Source organism: Lissotriton vulgaris, unplaced genomic scaffold, assembly GCF_964263255.1.
Source record: "Lissotriton vulgaris unplaced genomic scaffold, aLisVul1.2 SCAFFOLD_1663, whole genome shotgun sequence".
NCBI lineage: Eukaryota > Metazoa > Chordata > Amphibia > Caudata > Salamandridae > Lissotriton > Lissotriton vulgaris.
The window spans coordinates 354217-374277 of NW_028247258.1; positions in this window are offsets into that span (position 1 = coordinate 354217).

Sequence of the window (20061 nt, forward strand, 5' to 3'; positions counted from 1 at the left end):
ATTCTAGACAATGCCCAGGAATAGCTCCTGAAATGGAAGAGATCTGAGACTTCAGGACTCATCGATATCCTTTCTATTATACACTGATTGCATAGCCGGGGCACGGAGAGGGAGGAGGGACCTACAAAAGGGGTAAATGAATATGTTTAAATATTGGTATGATGTAGTTCGATGTAATCAAGTTAGGCTTGTTGTACACTGAATGCGGGGGAGGGACCTCACGCCCCACACTCCTGTGAAGCACCGAGGTACAAAATCGCGCAGGCGAGGAAACGCCCAACCCCAAAAGGCTACCAGTAATTGATGAATATAAAATAACTCTCATGGCGGTGCTGTTGGGCCGGCAGCACAGACAAGTATGGCTCTATGGACACGGCCCATGCTTAGTCGACCCCCCCAAAAGCGTATGCACCATAGTTTGTTTGGTTACGTTTTGCATTTATTTGCTCGGCACAGCAGAGTTCCGAGGCTGCGCCTCTAGAGTTCGTGTTTGGGAAGGGGTGGGAGCCGTCTCCTGGCTAGCACTGATAATATACATATTGCAACATGAAAAGATACCCATTGTGACACCTGTATTTGGATATGGCTGACAAGAAAGGGAAATATAGGCTGGTTACCTGGAATGTACGCGGGCTAGGGGCAGTACAAAAACGACACAGAATACACGCCTTTTTGATTCGCCAACAAGCTCACATAGTATTCCTACAGGAATCTCATCTAACACAGTCTGAAGCACACACACTGCGGAGAAAATGGAGAGGAACTGTATTCTCCACAACGTACTCCGCCTTCTCCAGAGGGGCCACAATATGGGTGCGACACGGCACCCCTTTCGTGGAACTGGAGAGGAGGGTGGACGAACAGGGACGATATATCTTGGTGAGGGGCACACTAGACGGTACACTGATAGTGTTGGGTAGCATCTACGCCCCGAACTTTGATCAAGACAGGTTCCTAGCAACCGTAGGACCGGCCCTGACAGACTGGATAAACATCCCTTGGATATTGGGGGGAGACTGGAACATGATACTGGATGTAGACCTAGACAGATCACACCCTCCCCTCCAGGCGACGGGGGTGCACAAAATGTCCGACTCGTTTGGAACGTGGCTTCAGGGATGGGGAATGACAGATGTATGGCGTGCACTACATCCAACACACAGAGTATTCATACTACTCCCCAATGCATAACCTACACACCCGCCTAGACAGATTTATTTGTACTAGCTCCTTAACGGCCAAGTGTACATCCTCAGACTATCTTGCTAAAACATTTTCGGATCACAGACCTCTAACATTTGACCTACATTGGGGAAAGATACCATCACCAGTGCCCACCTGGAGGCTCAACCCCTCACTACTAGAGGATGCCCCGTTCCGCACACACCTTTCTGACACGCGAAATAATTATTTCAGGGAAAACTGGGACTCTACGTCCTCGAACCTGGTGGTGTGGGATGCTATGAAGGCTGTGATAAGGGGAGATGCAATTGGCCGATTGGTGGTGGCCCGACAAGAAATCCATGGAAAACTCTGCGAGGTGGAGAACCGCCTGAGGGAGCTAGAGACGGAGGCGGGAATAGACCCTAGGCGCAAAGGAGAATTACAATCATGTAATATAGAACACGCAGAACTCCTGGAAACCTTGAGGGTTATGGATTATGGGGACTATCTGAGATGCCAGCAGGCGGAAGCGGATAGATCCGGAGCCCTACTAGCTCGAATGATCCGGGATACTCCTGATATCCCCGTAATTACGAACATCCGAGATGAAACAGGCAGGGAGGTAAATACACAACTGGAAATTAACACTGTATTTAAGGTTCATCTGGAGCAGCTATATGCCCTCCCGAGGGTGCTGGAGATGATATGTTGGAATTCCTACAAGGACTGACGATCCCAACCCTGACCCAGGAGGTCCAGACTGCCCTAGCGAGACCCATAATGCAGCAGGAAAGAAAAGTAGCTATCCACTCACTTAATCGGGGCAAAACTCCTGGCATGGATGGACTGCCTGGGGAATTTTATCAAACTTACTCTGAAACGTTAGCACCTGTCTTAGAGAAAATATACAAAAAGGCTTATGAAGTCAGGCATCTACCAGCCACGACCATGCAGGCTTTGGTAATATCTATTCCGAAACCCGGCAGGGATACCCTTGATGTAAGTAACTATAGACCCCTTTCCATGCTCCCCACGGAGTACAAAATCCTTAGCAAAGCTATCGCCCTGCGTATACAAGCCCATCTCCCTGGCTTGATCCATACAGACCAATGTGGCTTTCTCCCAGAGAGGAGCACTTCCCAGAATACGAGACGACTCCACACCCTCATGTCGACCACGTCACAGGATCTACCACACGCCGGATGCATTGCCCTGGATCTCCGGCAAGCATTTGACTCCCTGACATGGGATTTTATGTTTGAAACCCTAAGGCGCTTCGGCTTCCCGGATGCCCTGGTAAAGTGTATTCGTTTGCTATACACGAACCCAACGGCTAGAGCACGCACGGGCAGGTACACCTCGGACAGCTATGACGTCCACAGGGGCACCCTGCAGGGTTGCCCACTGTCGCCATTACTGTTCGTGCTCACACTTGAGCCTCTGGCAATCGCACTTCGAACTAGAGCGGCGGAGGCGGGCATATTAGTTGGAGGAACCCATAACTTGATCTCCATATATGCCGACGATATACTGGTGTTCCTCCGAGATCTGCATGGGAATCATTCACATTTAGCAAACATCTTAGTACGATTTAAGAAAATCTCTGGCCTGGCCATAAAGCCGGTGAAATCCCTGGGTTTCTACTTCAGGGAAGGACAACGACCTACCCATATACAGTTTGGTACCTATGAGATCCAAATAGCACCGACCACATTTAAATACCTGGGCATTAATGTGTATCAAAGTCAGGAAGACCAGATTGAAGGTAACGTACGGAGGGCAATCAATGGTCTTTGAGGTAGTGTGAGCTTCTGGACATCCCTGCCCCTGTCTGTCATGGGAAAGGTGGCGATTTCAAAGATGGTCCTACTTCCCAGGATACTATACTACTTTGTAAACTTACCGGTTCTACTCCCACAACAAATTTTTGCCACACTGAACACGTTATTAGTCACCCTTATATGGGGTTCGGGAAGACGTCGAATAAGCCTCAAGAAACTACAGTTGAATACCAGGCAGGGAGGCCTAGGCGTGCCAGACTTACGAGGATATTATTACGCAAGCTAACTCCAATGGCTGACACGCTGGGTGGCAGGTATGGATCTACACGAGATCGCTTTCACACCAGACAGACTGACGCACGGAGAATTACACTCCCTTCTGCTACCCCCTACCAAGATCCCCAGAGATTTCCACCCCCTGTTACTCACTGCTTTACGGTGCTGGCGAAAGGCATTGGCATACACAGTAGGGACCACTCCCTACGCAGACAACATTCACCTATTAGGGCTCCCGACACCGCAGGGAAGTCTGACACAACGCAGGTTACAACCCTGGACGGACGCGGGGGTAGATAGAGTGGGTGACCTGTTTGGGGACGACACTCTGTTGGATCATGTCTCCTTTGCACAATCCACGGGAGCCCCACTACGAATGTATCTCCTACACGCCTCGGTGGCCCACTATGTACGACGCACGTGGGCTCCACAACGCACCAAGCCAGAACAACATGAGCTGGTACATCTCCTCCACTATATGGGGATGGGGGGAAACCTAGTAAGATGGCTCTATGTGGGCATTAGGGAACACGCAGCCTTGCCTCTCACCACACTCAGGGAGGCCTGGGCTATTGTCACAGGGGAGGCCATAACGGATGGAAAATGGAAGATTATCCTAGGTCACCACAGGAGAGTGTCCAGACACGTTAAATTCAAATTTATACAAGCCATGATCTTCCACAGAGCGTATCTCACCCCCCAAAGGCTCCATAGGATGTTCCCTGCCTCCCCCCACAACTGCCCCAGATGTCAGGCGGACGACGCTGGCATCCTCCATATGATGTGGACATGCCAGAGAATACACAACTACTGGGTGACGATCAGAAGCACACTACACACTGTCACAGCCATGCAGATCCCCGAGGGGGCACTACCCTGCCTGATAGGACACAGGAAGAGACCTAAGTCCCGCAAAGCACAACTGAAACTATTAGACTTGGCCCTCTTGTTGGCACTCAGGGTTATAACTATGAGGTGGAAATCGGCCAGACCCCCGAATGTAGAGATATGGAGCTCTGACTTGCTAAAATGGGGCAAAGCGGAAACTGAGGCCCTGCATAGGGAAGAGGAGAAAGGACTCCGTAAATATCCTATAGCGCAAGAATGGGAACGAATGTTGATAGAAATGGAGGATATGGACCTAGAGAATCCACAAGGGGATAACACATGATTCAACACACGGACTGTAGAATGATAGCGAATGCAGATACAAATGCAAGATGTTCAGATTCACCACGCCACACACTGAAATATTCTCTGAACAGAATAAAGTCAATATACCGAGAATGCAGAGTGTACACAAGGGAGTAGCCAGGAGACCGGGAAGAGGGATGGGGAGAGTTCAATACACAGGCGATACCGTAATTTGAAAGTAAAAGATAACTGTTATAGCAGAATGATAATCTGGAAGATATAAGACAAGATGAAATAAAGAAATGTATATATGTCAAAACGTCGACAGTTAAAGTTTCGAAAAAAGCAAAAAGACTGATAGAAAGTACAATGATTGAATGTAACATGTCATCGGATCGCCCAAACAAAACTCTGCCAGTTCCTAAAAATTAACTTGTTGCTGACCTCTTTCTGGCGCCTTGACCCCTGAGACCATCGCAGGACCACCGCAGCAACTCGCCGGACCCGCTTCGCGGGTCCCGCAGCGCGGTCTTAACCGCGGGAGCTGCTGGAGTGGGGTTCTCTGTTGCTCTTGCTGACGGCGGATACCGGCAGGGCTGCGAGTTGAAGCCAGGGACTCCACGGACCAGGAGTCCCTGCGTGCCTGATCTGCTCCACCTGGGCTCCTCTCCCTGCCGGCCCCGCCCACCCGCCCACGGAGGTAAAAGGGAGCGCCTGGCTACAGGCTTTGGGATCGCCTAAACAAAACTCTGCCAGTTCCTAAAATTTACTTGTTGCTGACCTCTTTCTGGCGCCTTGACCCCTGGGACCATCGCAGGACCACCGCAGCGCGGTCTTAACCGCGGGAGCTGCTGCAGCTGGAGTGGGGTTCTCTGTTGATCTTGCTGACGGCGGATACCGGCAGGGCTGCGAGTTGAAGCCAGGGACTCCACGGACCAGGAGTCCCTGCGAGCCTGATCTGCTCCACCTGGGCTCCTCTCCCTGCCGGCCCCGCCCACCCGCCCACGGAGGTAAAAGGGAGCGCCTGGCCACAGGCGTTGGGATCGCCTAAACAAAACTCTGCCAGTTCCTAAAATTAACTTGTTGCTGACCTCTTTCTGGCGCCTTGACCCCTGGGACCATCGCAGGACCACCGCAGCAACTCGCCGGACCCGCTTCGCGGGTCCCGCAGCGCGGTCTTAACCGCGGGAGCTGCTGCAGCTGGAGTGGGGTTCTCTGTTGCTCTTGCTGACGGCGGATACCGGCAGGGCTGCGAGTTGAAGCCAGGGACTCCACGGACCAGGAGTCCCTGCGTGCCTGATCTGCTCCACCTGGGCTCCTCTCCCTGCCGGCCCCGCTTACCCGCCAATCACACCCTGCATAGGCTACTTTCGAAGGTCGTGCACACGCTGCGCGTGAGCGCGCGGGAGCGCCCGGGTCTAAGCCTGGGCAAAGGGCGGGCCCTCTAAGGCCCTCGTAGGCCAGAGTAGGCTGGGCTGGGCCCATCCTCTAACGTCTGTAGATCTGCTGTCCCTGTTACAGGCAAGTGTAATGGCTATGTCGTCTGAAGAGGGAATATCTGGGAAAAGAGGAAGACTATGTAATGGGTCTCTGGACAATTACTTCCCTAAGGTCTTGTGTGACGGTGATAAGGAATCATCCTTGGCTGAGCGAAGGGCTGAGCGGCGACGTTCAGTCGAGAGTTTGAAAAATAGATCCCTCACTGACAGTGCTCCTCTTACTACGGCCCGGGAGGGAGGATCACTTGATATGAGCGGGGAAATTGCTAGTCAAGAAGGTGTCCCTTTTTTGCTGCGCGATTGTACCCCCACCCCCTGCTTGCCCTCAGACCACACTGTAATTGTTTCCCCTACTCCTAGCCTCTGTTGTACTACTGTTACAGCAAAGCCTAGGAAGATGAAATCTAAGCAATTAGTTGCAGCCCAGATCCATGGCCCACCACCTAGTAAAAAAAGGAGGAAATTAAGGGCGGGCTTAGGTAAAGTTAAAATTCCCCACTCTGACTTTGGTAAAGTGTTAAAAAACCCCACTACCCATGAGAGGGCAATAGTGGAGGTGCCAGAATTTTCATCATCCAAGGCACCACCGCCAGAGATCAAATCACCCGAAAGGGTCACAAATGTTGTAGGTTCTGATAGTAATGCGGGGGTTGTAGTATCAGATACATCATCTCCCCCTACATTAATAGGGAACTTGGAATTCTTACTGAGATCTCTGCTCCTACCCATTAATGAGACCATTAAGAAAGTTGAAATCAGATTGACAATCCTGGAGACTGCTATAAACAGCATGGTCACCTTAACCAAAGCCCAGGGGAGCGGGGTGGCGCACCCCATACCTCCAGTTAAGCTACCTATTAATAATGCTGCTAATACCCCAATTGCTTCACCCCAGCCGTCTAAACAGAAGCCACAGCCTCAGGGTAGGGCTGAGCCCGGCCCTCAAAATCCACTCCCCCTTAAACATATAAATACTCCAGTAGTAGAAACGGGTGGTGACCCCAAAAGGTTAGTGACGAAGGCCCCCATAACGAACAAACGGGAGGAACATGGGGAAGGTAGATACACTAGAGGTCCAGTAAACAAGGGGCCGCAAGTGGAAATTCCCCCAGAAGCAGTGCCCTTTGTGGTAGTTTTGACCGGGGTTCCACCGTTAGTAGAGAACAAGAAGGAGGGATATGCTGAATTAAAAAATAAAATCATACATTGGTTGAGGACATATAGGCCCATAGCACACAATATGGATGGGGACATAGTGCATGTCAGGCGGATCAACTGGCTGGGTAGTAGACGCAAAGATATTGAAGGGGACATAGTGGTGGTTAACTTTAGAGACCCTCGGGCAGTAGACTACATTCTAAACTGTCCCACTGGAAGTGGGGACAATTGTATTATCCCTCGGGCTCTAACATATTTCTATCCTAGGTCAGTTGCTTTTCCCCCCAATCACCAAAACAAGTTCCACCGTTTTAGATCTAACCCTCCTTTACCACATAGCAACATCTATCCTCCGTACGGGCAGTACCCTGCCCAGGCCGCTGATCACTTTGGCTGGACTACAGTACCTCAGAGATACAAAATGAATCACGATACTAGGATGGAACATCTGAGACCCTTTACTCCTCTGGACACTTGCAATAGGTTTTCGCAGCTTTCCGGTATGGAAGACTGCGATTGATGTTTACAGTCTAAGGGGGAGAGAGGTGGACAGTTAGGTGTGGAGGCTCTGCGGTTAGCTGGACGTAAAGGTACAAGTCAGGAGGGATCCTTTGTAGTTCAAAATGCGGCTAGCAACAGTACCACTGGGACCTCGTTGGAAGCTCTGAGTACGGATAATACTGTTGGCTGTACTGTACACCCCAAACCTTCTATCCATGTGGTGGATAGCTGCACGACTAAGGCGGGTGGTGATGGGGGAGCAAGGGGGTCCATGTCAAAGTTCTTAAGGGCCGTCGGGTAGTAAACCTGTTATCTTGGAATGTAGCGGGGTTAAAAAGGAAGATGGATATACCGGAATGGCATACATTCATCGAGAAGTTCGATGTTTGTCTGTTTCAGGAAACCTGGAGCCTGCTACCAATAAATAAATCGGGTTATACTACCTTTTTTTCTCCAGCAGTAAGTAGAGGGAAGGGCAGACCGGCGGGAGGCCTCACGGTCTGGATAAAAATTGATCTGGATTGGGATGTGATCCTCCATAACTCGGAGTGTAGTGATATACTACATCTCTCCTCTAGGGGTCATATTGAGGGACATAGGCTTGAACTATTCAATGTGTATGCCAGAGGGGTCCCGGGGGAGACTATTTCAGCAACTATACTAAGTTTAGATTCAGCATTAGTCAACTGTCCTCCTGCAGCTAAAATTATTGTGGGGGGGGATTTTAATTGTATGTTTGAACCTCTCCTCGGAGATGACCCCCTAGGTATTGAAGAAGAAGATTCTAAATAGTCCATCCCACTTTTGTCATTACCCCCCATTCGAAAATGGTCTGCAAGGGCAATCCAAATTAATGCCCTTATTAGGGATCACAAACTAAGAGCACTTAACGGTAGGACCATGTCCGACCGGGCAGGTGCGATGACCTTTAATAGGCTTACAGGGCCGTCCAGAAACGATTACATCTTAATGGATGTTAGTATGTGGACTGACCTAATTGATATGGAGGTTGTATCTACTCAGGATAGTGACCATAACCCCTTGAGTAGCAAGTTTAAATGGGGTAACCTTAAAGATAGGGGGGTGAGTGCCCCCTTGAAGTTAACTAAAGAGATTATCCCATATAACAATAATCGTAGACTGAAATGGGATAAGGCAAACTTGAAGGAGGACCAACTAGGGACCATCAAATCCCTTGTGGTGGGCCTGCATTTGGATCTGGAGGTTTGGGATCGGGAAAACGGGAGTAGCCCGAATCCTCCAATTACCCTTGATACAGTTTATAAAGCCACAATAGAGCGAGTGAGTCACTATTTTCTCTCTAAAGGGAAAAGTTGCAGAATGAACAACACACCCCCCATTTCAAGCAACCCTTGGTATTCGGCCCAGTGCAAGGGTAAAAGGAAAAACCTGACAGATGCCCTTCTCTCAAGGGATCCTTTACTAGTTAGAGCGGCTAGGAAGGATTATTTGAAAGTATTAGCGCTGGCTAAACGTGAATGGGAGGAACAGCATTGGCAGGATTTAACAGATGCTGTGAGTATGAGGAACCCAAAGCTATTTTGGGACTTAATCAATAGAGCTAGACAGGGGTGATCGCAACCACTAGCAGCTCATATAACTAGCCAGCAATGGTTTAATCACTTCTCAGCTTTATATGGCGGAACTGAAGATACAAATAGCCCCGTGGTAGCCAGCGGTGGGGGTGGGGAACCTACAGGGGAGGACGAGCATCCATTTACGGCCTCAGAAGTAGCAGTGGCTATTAGACACTTGACCCCAAAGAAGGCGGCCGGTCCGGATGGGATCCCAGGGGACCTCTTGATTGCGGAACCTATGGCCTGGGCCAACTTAATTGCCATTATAATGAATTTGATTGTAAGGGGCCATCCTGTGCCAGATTCCTGGAAGGGGGCTGAGGTGGTTACTGTGTATAAGAAGGGGGCAAGAGATGTCCCTGCCAATTACAGACCTATCAGTTTGATAGATGTAATCCAGAAAGTGGTTGGCAGGGTCATTATCTCAAGGGTTGGCGATTGGATGGAGGAGGCTAGCATCCTCTCCCACCTCCAAGCTGGATTCCGCCGGAAAGTGGGCACGATGGACCAGGTCTTTCGCTTTTTTGTTATCTATTGGAAGACAGTTACCATCAAAAAGGGCAGTCTTTATATGGCCTTCATAGATCTCAAAACAGCTTTTGACCTGGCTAAATTGTGGGAGATTCTAGGAAGGATGGGCTTCCCCGGTAGACTCTTGAGTTTAATTGTAAAGCTCCACGAGGGGAACTACGCGAGGATCAGATGGGGTACCCAGGGACAGCTGACTGATAGGGTCCCCGTGAGGAGCGGAGTACGCCAGGGCTGTGTTATGGCTCCGACTCTTTTCTCCTTGTTTGTGAATGGAGTGGTGGATCATCTGAGAGGGGAAGAGTCGGATACTCCATCCCTGGCGGGGGAAAGAATCCCCACTCTGCTCTTCGCTGATGACACTATACTGATCTCCAAATCCCCAGTAGGATTGCAAAAGCTTTTGAATCGATTTAGCTCCTTCTGCATAGATAGAGGCCTAACCATCAACACCTCGAAACCAAGCTGATGACTTTCTCACCCTCCAAAAGATTTAAAAACAATTTCTCGCTCAATGGGGCACCCCTGGAGATGGTCGATTCATTCGACTATTTAGGGGTGCGGATAAATAGTCGAATTAATTGGAAGGACCACTTGGCTAAAATGTTACTTGGTCACAAAAGAGTAACTGGGGTGACCTTGAGGGAGTATCGAGAGTCAACAAGTAAACCTGTGTCTCCGGTCATGGCTATTTATGAGGGCCAGATACTCCCGGCTGCATTATATGGCTCTGAGCTTTGGGGGTTCGAAAACGTTTTGGAACTTTCCTTAGCGGAAAATAAGTTTCTGAGGGAGGTGGTGGCTCTCCCCGCCTCTAACCCGTTGATCCCCTTGCGACTAGATTTGGGCAGACGAGCCCTAAAGGGCCTAGTGAGGCTGCATCCATTGCTCTTTTGGGTCCGCCTAAGAAGGACCAAGGAGCTTGCCAAATATGCTGAAGGGTTGGATGACCTAATATTGCTTGATAATGGCAACAAGATTGGATGGCTGAACAATGTGAGGCACCTGGTTCTCCAATTGGGATTGAGAGATGTGTGGGAGACCCAAATGCCCCCGCCCAAACTAGTGATCAAGAAGTTATACTGGGATTGGGTGCAGGGCGAGGCAATACGCGGTGGGGCTGGGGGTTCACTCACTGAACGGTTCTTAGAGTTCAAATGGGCGAGAAAGCTGGAACCCCTTTTTGATCTTATAACCAAGCCTCTAGACAGAGCGTTATATTTAAAACTAAGGTACGGGACCCTCCCGGTGCATGAATTCACCGCGAGGTGGTCCAACTCTGGTGGCCCTTCGCGTTCGTGCCCTGGTTGTGCAGCCCCTAAGGAGTCTGTGGCCCACTTACTTTTTGCCTGCCCCGCTTACAAAGTGGCACGGAAGATCTGGCTGAAACCTGTATGCAGGGAGTTGGGGCTGAGGTGTCACAGACTGGCCTTACGTGTACTCTCTACTGACTCATCATCCACTGCCATGATATGCGGGGTGGCAAAATATTTGAGTAGTGCATGGCTGACGCGCTCAAGGATACTGAAGCTGCACTCTAGGCTACCAACCGATTGACTGTATGTAATTGATGGTTCTCCTATTATAACACAATGGACTGTTGAGGATGTTTTGGCTAAGGTCCATATTAATTATATTGTTATATTTTTTCATTGTTCTAGCGGGGGAAATGTACTTTTATTGTGTATATGTACTCTTTTATGGTGAGCAATTTTTACCGAATAAAGATATTCAAACGCAAACATGTAATATTTGATACAGTCAAGAATAAAGAGTTTAAAAAAAAAAGGCTTTTAATTGTCAGTAGGTCCAGAATTAAATAAAAAATATATATCTAATACATCAATGACTCATTCCAACATAAATGAATCATTTTATAATCGCCAATTAAAAGTCAAAATTAAAGTCCCCACATTGACTGTTTGAAGCTGCAGGTACCATTAAGGGGGAAACATTGCTGTCCCCAACTTTATGTTGGGTAGTAAATGGAGGATCATAGCTCTTCGCTTCTATCTCAGAGCTCCACGCTCAAGAGAATTCTGCAGCATCTCTGCTGCAGCACAGCAGTTTTAAGGGTCCACTACGTCAGGTGGGGCTCTGACCGCTCTCTTCGGTCAGGTGGATGAGGTGGGATGGCAGGCACTGCTTGTGGTGCTCAGAAAAGCGCCACCATCTTCGAACCCACATAGCCACGCGCCACAACACGAATTGCTGATATTGTATTTATTTATTTAGTTTTATCAGTGAGGACATTGCTAAAGGGCCTTAGAACACTTTACATAACGAGCATTGGCAATGCTGGTTTGGCTTTAAAGGAATGTTGTATGGTAATGTGAAGCATTACAAGTAGATAGTATGGGACTGAATATGTGTGTGTGGAAGCAAAAAACTGTAGAATAATATTGGTGGAGTTTAAAAGGTCAGTTGTAATGTCAAGCCTAACCTAAAAATCAATGTAGGTTAGTGACCTCCAGAGAAAAACACCGTAAATTATCTAGTTATCTAAGACACTTTAATAAAATTACAATGCCATGTGTGTGCCCCTAAAACGTCAAGCTTAAATGATAACATATGTATGGAGGGCAAGCACTTTTTTGTGGAAGGACACAACTTCTGCCCAGTTAAAACTAGTAACCCAGCTCCCAAAATGGGAGCGAAGCCAAATCGCTTTTCCTTGTTATTCTTATATAATTATCTGGCGACAGCTGTGCTGTCAAGCCGAACCTTAAAAAGTGATAAGTTAAATGAGCATTAATAGGTTACATGGGAACGGAACATCTGACCAATGAGAAAGATGAAAACAATAAATAACATAAGGAAATAAGCTGGCCACTGCGAAAGCAAGGTCCACAACACACAGCAGCAAAGACAATACAACATTCATGAAAAGGGTGGACGTTGAGGGTGATAAATATTGCACAGTGCGACACGCTGGCTCTAGTCTAAAGAGATGCCCTGTAGCCACTGAGTAGGACATTGTTGGAGGCAAAGGTGAAAGCATATGATTCGAGGTTGTTGCATTGTAAAAACTGTGTGAAGATGAAAATACGTGAGCAGTTGAAGTAGGCTAGGGTGGAGTAAAGAAGTATGTCTTGGGGCAGCAGAAGGAGAAATAAGTGGACCTGTGACGAGAAAGGATATAGGTAGGGGTGAACGTGAGCCCCTGGGTCGCGGGAGACCCTAGTCCTTCAGAGGCCCCTCTGCCATCCAGGAGGCCCCCATTCAGCCCAATGCCAATGAATATCTGTGAAATATGAGACTCATGGGCCCTGCTTCACTTTATATGGGGGCCCCCTTACTTTGTGTGACGTCACTGGATAAAAGCATGGGTAATACCATAGAGGAAGGAATCCAAGAAGAAGGCAACTCAGATGGAGCAAGTGTAGCTGGACCTAATTAGGTATAATCTTTGAAAGAGAAGAATTTTTTGTTCAGTCTTAACGAAGACAGCGAGGTAGTATTCGTAAACTTGGGGGCAGAGTTCAAGATTCTTGTAGCACTGCCTGAAAAAGATGGTGCCATTGTGCGTTTCTTTTTAAATGCCAGGGATGTTAGAAACAGTCTATCCGAGCTGGTATGCACCTGTTACAACGCATTTTTTACTCCGCACTACCATTACAACGCGACTTTTACAACGCATACCATTACAACGCATTGCGCTGGGGGGCGCTCTAGGATAGGGAATAAGTATAATTTACTATCCAACACCTTCCCTAGGGTCCACGGGGACTGGAGTTAGAATAGTAAATTATACTTACCACTATCCAGCACCCCAAAGCGCTATGCGTTGTAATGGTATGCGTTGTAATGGTCGCGTTGTAATGGTAGGTAGTTGTAACGCTATGCGGAGTAACGTCATACATCCATCAGAGCTATGTGAGGAACTGAGCCTGCAGGTTTAGCCTTGATGCCAGGTATAGGGGTGTCCGGCAGGGCAGGCCAGGACTGAAAACTCAAAGAAGCCCTGACAATTTTGGAGGACCAGCCCCCCCATGCCAAGCCCTCTCCCGGATGGTGTCGTTGTGGAAGTGTGAAGCACTGCTGCTTTTGGTACTGGGGGACGTTATTGCAGCACCGCTTCAAAACCACACCCCTGTAACAAAAACCCATGCTGCAAAACCGTCCCCTACCCTTCCAGCCTCCCGGGAAAATGCCTGATGCCCGCTGCAGCAAGTCCAGCCTTGATGTGGGGGTGTAGAGGTCCTTATCAGTGATGCACGCCATTGTATGTAAAGCTCTGAATACAACGTTTAGCACCACTCATCATTTCTTTTTTTTTTTAAACTCTTTTTATTAACATTCCTCATTCCAGTTGAAATGTCAATCCATTGGCCACATAGCATCAGACATACAGGCAGTGTACAGCATAAAACATAGTCGGTATTAACTGTTGACTGGACATTCGAAGTAAGACCCTTATCCCAGGCCCCTCCCCATTCCCCTGTACCTTCTCCAAGGCCCCCAGATCATCTTCCACTTTTTGGGATACCCCCTGCTTTTGTAAATGGTCTCCTCCACCCTCTGACACCAATCAAGGTCTCCCTCCCACTGATCCCACTGTGGAGGGGTAGACGCACCCCAGGCCCTGACAATAGTCCTTTTTGCCACCCCGGCCGCCATGGCCAAACAGGGTTCCCTATATCTGGTCCAATCAGTGGGTCCCTTTTCCATTAAAAGTAGCCATCGGGACCGGGGAGCCCACCACCTCCGCCATCGTGTCTGTAACCTTGGTCCAGAAGGGTACTATCTCCGGGCATTTCCACAGTATGTGGAAGAAGGAACCCTCCATCCCACACCCACGCGCGTAGAGGGCAGACTGGCAGCCACCCTAGGTGTACAGTCGGGTACGAGGACGTATATACCCGTTGCAGAATTTTGAGCTGCACCAGCCGGAACCAGACATGAATCGCGATTTCCCGAAGACTCAGCAGAGCGTCCTGCCAGTCGTCATCCTCCAAGGGGCCAAAGTCCCGCTCCCAAGCCGCCCTCAGTGTCACCAAGGGATCAGGCATGTTGTTTATTAGCTTTCGGTAGATTGTGGATGTGGGCTTTTCAAGGATGGGATCAAGGAGTAGACGATCCTCCATGGGAGAATATTCCAGGATGGAGGCGCCCCCTTGAATTTGTGAACGTAGGGCATGTATGATGCGCAAGGAGTGGTAACGCTGCGCGTCCGGTAGATCATATTCTTTTTGCAGGTACTCAAATGAACGAGGGGCGTCCCCCTTCCAAACATCTCCCAAGTATTCAATGCCAATAAGTTGCCACCCTTTAAAGCCCTCCAGGCGAGCCACCTCACCCAGCTGTTCCCCAATCCATAAGGGGGTCGTGAGCGTCAGGGAGCCCGTCCACCCGAGGAACCTATTCGCCTCCCTTCAGCACTGAACCACCACTCCGGTATGTGAGGGCCAATATGCACGTGTCCTGCGGGTGTACAACAAAGGTTTGCAGTTCCTGCCCGGCATCACAAACCGGTACACTCTATAGGCCGGTTCCGACCTATCTGCATACACCCAGATGGATTTAGGCCCAGATCTCTGTACTGGGGTGAATGTATGACATTGTTCTGCATTCTGTCCATCAATTGTTGTTTTTGCATTTGTCACCCGAGTGGGATGGGTATGCTCAGACGTGAATCCCATGCTCTCCACACCACTGGAGTCAAGCTATCCTGGCTGAAGACGGCTGATAGCCAGAAACCGGTCCTAGGATGCTTGATTCCGGTCCAGGAAAGACATGGCTTGGCAGTTCGGGCTGGACTGTTCCCATGAGGCACAGGTTCAAGGCTGATTTGCACATGGTCATGTCTGAACTGGGGTGGTGTGGAGTGCAAAAAAACAATGGATTTAGACCCAGAACTCTGTACTGGGGTGAATGTATGACATTGTTCTGCATTCTGTCCATCAATTGTTGTTTTTGCATTTGTCACCTCGAATGGGATGGGTATGCTCAGACGTGAGTCCCATGCTCTCAACACCACTGGAGTCAAGCTATCCTGGCTGAAGACGGCTGATAGCCAGAAACCGGTCCTAGGATGCTTGATTCGGTCCAGGAAAGACATGGCTTGGCAGTTGGGGCTGGACTGTTCCCATGAGGCACAGGGTCAAGGCTGATTTGCATATGGCCATGTCTGAACTGGGGTGGTGTGGAGTGCAAAAAAACGATGGATTTAGGCCCATATCTCTGTACTGGGGTGAATGTTATGTTATGTTATGTTATGTTATGTTATGTTATGTTAAAATGGGACTTTTATAGCGCAACGGCTACTCCAAAGGAGTGTCCCGGCGCTTTGAGCTCCCGACCAAAGAAAAGAGCTAGAGAACATAACAATAGAAGAACAGGGGCCTAGGAGAGGGGAGAGATTATCCAGCGAACAGCCAGGTTTTCAAGTCTTTCCTGAAGACGAGCAGGTTTGCGGTGTTTCGCAGGGATACCGGTAGAGAATTCCATAGCTGAGGAGCAAGGAAACTAAAGGACCGGCCGCCTAGCCGAGCCCTTTTGATGCGTGGCACCCGAGCCAAAGCCAAGGCTTCTGACCTGAGGGATCGTGCAGGTCGATAGAAGTCCAGCCTCCTCTGAAGATATTTGGCACCATTGCCATGCAAGGCCTTATGGGCAAGAGTCATGGCCTTGAACAGTATCCTCTTCCGCACCGGAAGCCAGTGAAGGGATACAAGGAGATTAGAGGCACTAGTGCGGCGGTGAAGGCCAAAGATAGCCCGCGCAGCAGCGTTCTGGGTGACTTGCAGACGCTGGAGGAGGTATTCAGGCATGCCCAGATATAGGACATTGGCATAGTCCAATCTGGACCCTATGAGGGCCTGAACAGTGATCCTCCGATGTTGCTCCGAGAGAAGGGGGAAGAACTTACGCAGCATTCTGAGAATCCCAAAACATGTTCCCGTAAGAGTAGAAACCTGGGATTTGAGCGAGAGCTCGTTGTCAATTTTAACTCCCAGGTTCTGAGCCCACTTAGAAGACTGAGTGGGAGGGAACATGTCAGCAGGCCACCATCCCTGCCAATCTGGTTCTGATGGGCATCCGAAGAATAGAATTTCAGATTTGTCCGAGTTGCACTTAAGGCTGTTGTGTGAAAACCAGCTAAAAACAGCCCCAAGGCACTCACGGATCCTTTCTCCATCGAACTCTTCGCTCTTGCGGCAGGTGAAAAGGAGCTGGGTGTCGTCAGCATAAGAGACGATCCGGGCCCCATAGGACTCCGCCAATGTCGCCAGAGGGGTCATGAGGATGTTAAATAGAGTGGGGCTCAATATAGAGCCCTGAGGCACTCCGACTCCCAATGGCGGCATCTCGGCGGACCCGGGTGGGACCCAGACCGTCTGCCGGCGGTTGGCCAGAAAGGAACGAAACCAGTTGAGCACCGTCCCCCCTAGCCCGATGTCACGGAGCCTGGTGAGGAGATCCTCATGGGGGACGGTGTCAAACGCCGCCGACAGGTCTAACATGACTAACATCACCCTGCCTCCCGTGTCCAGCACCTCTTTAGCGATCTCCGAGACTTCCAGGAGCGCCGTCTCGGTGCTTAAGTTGGAGCGAAAGCCCGATTGGGATTCATGAAGTAAATCATTAGACTCCAGGAAGTTGGAAAGCACGCTGTGCACGTGTTTCTCCAAGATCTTAGTCAGTGCTGGAAGGAGCGAGATTGGCCTATAATTGGAAGGCGCCTCTGGGTCAAGATTGGGCTTCTTGATCAGGGGGATGACCATGGCTTGCTTCCAGGCCTGGGGCAGAAAGCCCTGGCTCAGGGATAGATTAAGGATGGGATTGGCTATGGGGTTGATGGCGTCTGCCATTTTTGCTAGAAATTTTGCTGGGCACGGATCTAACGGTGAACCCGATTTAAGGTTCCTCATCAAGGCTAAAGATGTGGCAACCGGAAGGGGAGGAAAGTCTAACAGAGCTGGGCCTGAGGGAGACAGAGAGGCTGTCTCAATCGGCACCACAGACACGTCATCAGGGGCTCTCAGCGGAAAAGAAACCTGGATTTGCCTAATTTTGGTGGTAAAGAAGTTGGCAATAGTGTTAGCCCAGGTTTCTACTGGAGCACCCTGAGTAGAGATGGACCGGGGGCTAGTGAATTCACGCACAATTGAAAAAATCTCCTTACAGGAGTTAGCTGCGTCGTCGATCCTTTTGGCGAAATAGCAATGTATGACATTGTTCTGCATTCTGTCCATCATTGGCTGTTTTTGCATTAGTACTCCTGCGTGGCATGAACCCTGACTGGTCTACATGTATCAAATCTGGCAGTACCGGGAGCAACCTGTCTGCTAGGACCTTGGCCAACACCTTCCCCTCTGCATTTATGAGTGATATCGGCCGATAGGAGGAGCAACAATCCACCGGTTTGCCATCCTTGTGGATGACCACAATCGTAGCCTCTCTCTGGCCGGGCGGCAACATCCCACCTGCGTGCCTTCAAGTACATTCGAAGGAGAGGGCCTGTGATGATATTCAACTGTTTCTTGAAGTTCTCAATCGGGAACCCGTTGGGACCCTGTGCCTTCCCGGACTGCAGGGAGTTGAGCGCTGACCCTATCTCATCACCAGACAAGGCCGTCTCCAGAGCTTCACTTTGTGACTGGGACAGAGTGGGAAGCACAAAATCGCAAAGGAATTCCTCACAGTCCTGCTTTGTCCTAGTACATACCGGGGTGTATACCTCCTTGAAGTGTGTCGCAAACGCCTCCGCAATGTCCGCACTGGTGGACACCAGGGAGCCCGACTTATTCCGTACCGTCGCCACCCAGGAGCGCTCCCTATCCCTGCGCTCCAGCCATGCCAGGAGCTTCAGGGCTTTATCTCCAACATCATATATACGGTACTGTGTGGTCAGGCACCACTCATCATTTCTGATGCAATCGTGCAGTGGTTCTTATGGCCATTTGCAGCACCCTTTCTACTTCAATGCATATATATGTTTGTATATTTTGTGCAGGGTCAAACAAATGGTAACAATATTTCTACTGAATACACATAAACACTATTGAAGAACAAGTATTAAAAGGTTGACTTCTTAAACATGGATGTTCAGTTACCCAAATGGCAGAGATAGCAATAGAAACATCACACAACCTTTACCCCAAATACATCACAGGGGTAAATAACCCTTTGTCTCTGCCTTCACTCAACAGCTTCTTATTTCTTGATGAGGTTCAAGCACAAGGACGAGAAGGACTGAGGTTAATTCAAGCTTTCCATTCATTACCTTTCATATTGTCCATGGAAGTAAAACCACAGAACATAAACTTGGCTCTCTGAGCCCTGATTACTATCTTCCTGAAGTTGCCTTCATGATAATGGAGACCAAGAATAGGCAAGACTGACAATTTACATGGATAGCTGAAGCTGTCTCCACTTGACGTTCGGATAGACCTCCATTTTGGTTCTGTGTTGGATATTATATCATTCAGGCCAGTGAATTAGAGCTGTGTTAAGCCAAGCCGTGGAAGGCCTTTGTTTCCGTGTCTTTGAAAGGGAATGAAATAAACTATAAGGTAATCGAAAAGGCCACCTAAAACGAAAGACCTATGTTTGGAGAATTCCGTTCATTTTGGAAACAGATCCCAAATCCTTAATCAACTGAAGCCTTCAGAGGAGCACTGGTAGAAAATGCCAACCTCGCCTTTGGCAAAGTGGTTATTCAATACACGAAATATCAGATTCACATGTAACTTGAAAGGTGAAAAGAATATGGCGGAGAGGCGCGTGACAGATTTCCTACAGAGGGAAAGGCTGTGGTAAAAGTGCTAGTGAAAGTTCACTGTTACAACTAGGAAAGCAAGGGAATGACTATTAAACAAAAGAAGTATATTGATGGTGATAATACAAAAAGGTGAGTGAAATGGTGAGCAAAGGTTGGATTAATGTAGCTACCACGAATGATAGACAAACGCGCTTATGTCAAGGGTGCCTAGGGCGTATGTCGCCTAAGACTGAGTCATCAGTGATCGTGGACCTACTGAATAGAGGCACAATGCTAGTTTAATTTCCAAATTGGCACATATTGCACAGAAAGAACATTTGTGAAGGTTTCTAGTTTTTTCGGTACATGCATGAGTAGCTCATCCAGCCCAGGCTTTCTTCTTTAAATTCTGGGACTTGTAGTTCTGATTTTAAAATAGGATAACCAGAACCTTAAATCTTAGAATACAAAGTAACAAACATTTAGACACAACTGAGAGAGCTGAGAGCTATGGATGTGGATCAGAGAATTATATTGATGGCCCAGAACTTTTTTGTTATGAATGGCTAATATTATTTAGGGGCTCCTGCAGGTTCCATTCTGCCACTTTTACATTTTCTATATCTTCTGGGCTTTTCTGTTTTTTCATCATTGAGGGCTTTTTGGGCATTGTCTTGTGCTAGGAAAATCCAGCTTTAGTTGACAACATGTGACTA